Raw genomic sequence first — 5,854 nt, 5'->3', positions numbered from 1 at the left:
CTACTAAAATAATAATAATAATAATAATAATAAACAAAGAGAATATGGGACTTTTCCTACTTTTACCAGAAAAGAAGAAGGAAGCATTTTAAAGCACCCCTCTGAACCCTACCCTGATTTTATTTTTTGGGTTTCCTAATTGGAAGACACAGATTTCTGTAGCCAAATCTGATAAATTCAAAGGCCTACAGAAAAATGTTTTTTTGTTTTTTGGAGACGGAGTCTCACTGCGATGCCCAGGTTGGAGTGCAATGGTGCAATCTCAGCTCGCTGTGACCTCCACTTTCCAGGTTCAAGAGATTCTCCTGCCTCAGCCTCCCGAGTAGTGGGGACTACAGGCATGCACCACCATGCTCAGCTAATTTTTGTATTTTTAGTAGAGACGAGGTTTCACAATATTGGCCAGGCTGGTCTTGTGCTCCTGATCCCAAGTGATCTGCCCTTCTCAGCCTCCCAAAGTGCTGGGATTACAGGCATGAGCCACCGTGCCTGGACTAAATGAATAATTTGAACTAAATGAATTTCATATTTTTATTTGAAAGTCTTGACTTTTATGGAAGGACTTAGTTATCTGTTAAACAAATATTAACAGAAACTGGAATGAAAACAGCCCTTTTCTATTTAGTCAGGAGGAAGAAGAAAAATGAAGATTATTATTATTATTATTTTTAAAGGCTTTAAATATGAGTAGGGTTATGTAAAATAATGGTCGTTATGTATCAAAACTAACTTTTCCAATCTTAAAGAGCTACTTCTTGGAAATAAGTGTGATTAGGAAGGAGGGAAGACCTTCGGTCTCCCAACAGCATCTATTGCCAGAAAAAGGAGTCCCATCTAGACCCCAAGAGAGGGTTCTTGGATCTCAGGCAGGAAAGACTTCAAGGTGAGTCACAGAGTGCAGTGAGAAGAGTTTATTGAAAGCTACTCAGAGTAGGGCACCCTCAGAAGACAAGAGGAGGAAAGCTTCCTCTTTAAGGTTTTCTTACATTGGGGTCTGATCTATGAAAAAGCTAAGCTCTATCTATGTGCAGGTGGGCTGACAGCATTTATTGCTTTGCTGATTTAAAGGAAACAATCCTTGGCATTTGCTGCATAAATACATTTAGTGCATAACTATTGGGCCAGCCGAACATTCTGCTCTCGGAGGAGTGTGTCCTTGCAGGTATTATTAAGCTGCTTCCTCAGCCGGTAAACATCTTGCGAACGTGGGTCATGACTAGCAAGAAATGTGCCTAGATTTCAAAATGGTGTCACTCTGGCTCTCCTATGCTCCTGCTTCCCTAACACACCCATCAGTGAATGAGACGTGCCCCTTTTCTGGGGATGCCATATATACGCCCTGAGCCCCCCACTGCCCAATTAGCATGCAGTGCCATCTTTTCCTGGCACCTTCTTGCTCAATTGTTCCTTCTTGGAGTCCTCGGTGGGAGGAGAGGGTGGTTTTCATGGACCCCCTACATACTGCCAGTTGAACCTGGGGGTGTCCACCAGTCCCCCACATAGCCCCTGGTGGGGTGGGTCCCTGGGAATTGTGATGGCTGTCCATGCTGCCAACCTCTTGCTGCTGTCCCTCCCCCTCACCGCCAGCCTCCAGGGCATGCTGGCCAGGCCATCTCTTCCTCCACGGCTTTCTCTCACCATTTCGTCAATTTGTCTTGGTTGTGGAGTAGATACAGGCATCAAGCATAACAAATTTGCCTCTTCTTTCTGTTTGTACATTTAAAATAAATAGTATAATAAAAACAATGCAGGTAAACTCTTTTAGAAGGAGTTGTATTTATGTGAAATTGGGAGACGGCATTTACTAAGATGGTTGTGATATAGACTGGGCAAATGTTTTTAAGAATTTTAAAAAATGGGTTCAGGGAGGACATGCCCTGTATCACATAACTGGATTTGCTTCTGAATTAACTATGTATTCTCTTTCCACTGCTACAGGTGGGCGTATTTTGTATAGGCCTGGAACCAGGAGTCCAGGGCATGAGTTTCAAGATGTCAGGCTTAGAATCAGGGAAAGAAGAGTCCCGAGCTGTTAGCTGAGGTGAGAGGGGCGTGATGGCTGTAGGGATAGTGTCCAGGGGCAGGGTGGGGTCGGGGCAGGGGCATGTCAGTATCAGACTCTCCTAGGGAGACACCCAGGTCCCTCCTGGAGAGACCTGGTGAGATCTTAGATAGCAAAGGTTAAATTTGCAAATCACTCAATGAGGAGTCAAAATAGCAGCTCCTGGGGAGCTAGTGAGACTACAGGATTCATGCTCATGACGGTACTAAGAGCGAAGGGGAAATGACGTTGTCCTCATCAGTGAAAGTCATCTCCAGACAGCAATGAATTGATTCCTGAATACTGTGTGCAGCATAAATAAATAGACCAGAAATGAAATTGTAATCGATTTGGTGGAAAGTAATTTGCAAACAAATCTTTCTGCTGCTCAGGATGCAAACGGCATCTGTGGGAGAGGTCATCAGTGTCTCTAACACATTTCCTAATGACTAATGCTAATTACTTGCATCATCATTTGCATACCATCTTGAGGCAGAAACTACCAGGGCCCAGGATTGGGTTTCTTTCTTTTCTTTTTTTCTTTTCTTCTTCTTTTTTTTCATTCCTGGTCATTCAGAAATGACGAATAAAGAGAATTCTACCTAGGCTGAGTGCTTGTCAACACCCAGGACAGCTGGAACAGATTTTGCCCCTCTCCTTTTAGAGCCTGGCAGCTTCCAGCTCTCAGATCTAAACATAAAGACAGATATAGATATATATGTGTGTACATATACAATTGGGAAATGGATGTAAATGGAGAGAGATATGGCCAATTTGCAAGAATTTTTAGGTACTTCCAATTCTGGGAATCCATATGGTCCAGTGGTTAAAAGCCCAGGCCCTAGGTTCGGACCTGACTCAGCCGCTTGCTAGCTCTGAGATCTACAGAATGGAGTGTTTAAAAAAGAAAGAAAGAAAAAAAACTTAAGACAAATTAAATTTGACACAGTTGGATTGAGCAAAGAACAACTGATGAATCGGACACCCTCCAGAACTAAAATGAGTTCTGAGCCACTCTGGGGCTGTCACAGTGTTGGTTCACATTTATGGGCAGAAAATGGCCAGTGACTGAAGGCAAACAGAAGTGAGGGGCAGAATACAGCCCAGATTGCTTATAGCTCCACGTTGCCTTATTGAAACACAGTGTGAACAGTTGGAGGTCTGTGATTGGCTGAAATTCTGTGATTGGCACAGGAGTAAGTTACAGCCTGTTTGCATGTCTACTTAGGTTACAGGCCATTAGGTACAGAGAAATCCTTAAACTGAACTTAAGATATGTACGGAGGCAGCTTTAAGCTAAACTTAATTTAACAGGGGTAATACAGGATGTTCCTTCCAAAGGTGCCGTGAAGATCTTCACATGGCAGGTCTAGAGCATCAGCAAAGGTTGATTCTTGTTCTGCTAGTGCAAGACAGATGATGACTCCTGTCCTGAACCAACAGCCATTTCATTTGTCCTGACTAAACTGGTAGTGAGTTCAATGAAGGGTGTGAGTGTTTGCCTAGAAGAATGAGTGTCAGGCTGGGATCCCTCTGCACTCAGGGCTCCTGGCTTTATGCTATCTCTGCTTGTTGTTAGAGACACCCCAAAAGCAGCCACCGTGGTGCATTCCCCTGTCCTGCTCACTCTGTGGCCTGCAGAGAATAACAGTCTGTGAACTATATGTGGGGAGAGCAGCCAGTGTGGGGAGGGCTGGGGAGAGTGATGGGCTCTGAGCCTTCCTAATTCAGAAGAAATCGTCTGCAGAGCTGACTGACAGGTGGCCATCTGGCTGTTTGGGCTTCTTGTTTGTTTGTTTTTACGGGTTTAAAAAAATGGCAGGAGAAAATTGTAGAGAATTAGATTTTGTTTCCCAGTTCAGAAGATGGAACATGTGTTTCTCAACCCATCTGTGGAGTTTATACCATGGCAGTAATTTTACCTGAAAATTGACTTCTGGCTCTTCCTCTTTATATTTGACTATCTTTACGGACTATTATTATTATTATTTTATATGGAGTTTTACTCTGTCGCCAGGCTGGAGTACAGTAGTGCGATCTCAGCTCACTACGACCTCCACCTCCCGGGTTCAAGCGATTCTCCTGCCTCAGCCTCCTGAGTAGCTGGGATTACAGGCATGTGCCACCATGCCAAGCTAATTTTTGTATTTTTAGTAGAGAAAGGGTTTCACCATGTTGGCCAGGATGGTCTCAATCTCTTGACCTCATGATCTGCCTGCTTCAGCCTCCCAAAGTGCCGGGATTACGGCATGAACCACCACCGTGCCCGGTTTCTTCATGGATTTTTAAGGTGAGAGGTACAGTGAAGCCATTGCAAGTATAGCTAGTTTGCCTTTGTTCTTCTAACCCTGACATTTAAATGCTATTTCTCTTGTATTGTAAATATTTTTAAATTTTCTGTATATAAAAACTTCCCTGGCTGGGTGAGACTGCCCCTCCTTGGGTAGCCAATTCTTAAAGATACTAAGGGGCCCAGCCAGGAGTGTGCCTTTGATATGCACCTAACCCTTGCTGAGTCTACCTATCTATAACCTCCAATACCCCTGGAGTCAATATTTCTCTGCCTTAATCATCCTAGGACCAGGTACCAGGCAGCTAGAGACCCGATAGTGCAAAGCCTGCTACAATTGTTCAGACTAGCCAATCCTAAACAAAACCACACACGAAACTGTTCCAGCTGCCCTGTCCTACCCTGCTTTTCCCTTAGAAACCTCAATAAAGACAGTGGCCTAAAGCTCATGTCTTCTGCCTCAGAACATCCTGGTGCCTTTCCCGTGTGGCCTTATGTGGCATGCTGTGCCTCCTGTCTCTTGAGCCTGTGCAGATTATATTCACAGGTTTTTTTTTTTTTTTTTTTTTTTTGTCTCCTTTGTCTCTTTTGTGGCCACACCTGAATAACCATAAAAGAATATAAAATGTCTTTCTTTAAAAGAAAACAAAACGGGTAACTTTCTATAACTAAAGTATAGAGTAATTATAATTATATCCTAATAATTTAGAGCAATTATTTGAGATGCAAAATGTGAGATTTTATTAACAAGTTAGAGACTCAAAGTGTCTTTGTAGCTTGATAAATCATGATTTGTTGTGTGGTGATGTTTGCTTAAAATGGTATGTATCAAGTTCTGTAAAGAGTCCCAAAACGAAGTTTGCTGCATTTAATTACATGTTGTTGAGTGAATTCATTATGCTACACTCCATGAGAGTTTTCTAATTCCTTTTCCTACAGGTATAATAATAGTCCTGGTATTTCTGGAGTATATTTAAACTTATGTAAATGTTAATTATCACATGAATCACAATTCAGTCCATTACTCAACATCACCCTATATTAGTGTTCTATTGCTGCCTATCGAGCTGAGCAAGCTTAGCAGTTTAAAGCATCTCACAGTCTCCATGGGTCAGCAGTCTGGCCATGGCTTAGCTGAGTCCATTGCTCAGGGTCTAACAAGCCTATAGTCTGGGTGCTGACTGGGCTGTGTTCTTATCTGGGTCCTTGACTGGGGAAGAGTCTGCTTCCAAGCTCTCTCCCAATGTTGACAGATTTGATCTTGTGCCCATAGGGCTGAAGTTGAAGTTTCTGTTTTACTGCTGGCTATCAGCAGGGGCTGCTCTCAGGAGCTCCAAGAGGGCACTGGAAGCTCTCTGCCATGTGGCCCTCTCCAGAGGTCTCCCACAACATGGCTGGTACTTCTTCAAGGCCAGCAGGAGAATCTCTTTCCAGTTTGCTGAGATACTGAGATAGAATCCCTCCCTCCCTTCCTCCTCCCTCCCTCCCTCTCTTCCTTTCTCTTTTTCTTTCTCTTTCTTTCT

The sequence above is a fragment of the Sapajus apella genome, unplaced genomic scaffold (genome assembly GCF_009761245.1).
Source record: "Sapajus apella isolate SASKATOON/1434 unplaced genomic scaffold, GSC_monkey_1.0 scaffold10, whole genome shotgun sequence".
Taxonomy (NCBI): Eukaryota; Metazoa; Chordata; class Mammalia; order Primates; family Cebidae; genus Sapajus; species Sapajus apella.
This window is presented reverse-complemented; position numbering follows the sequence as displayed.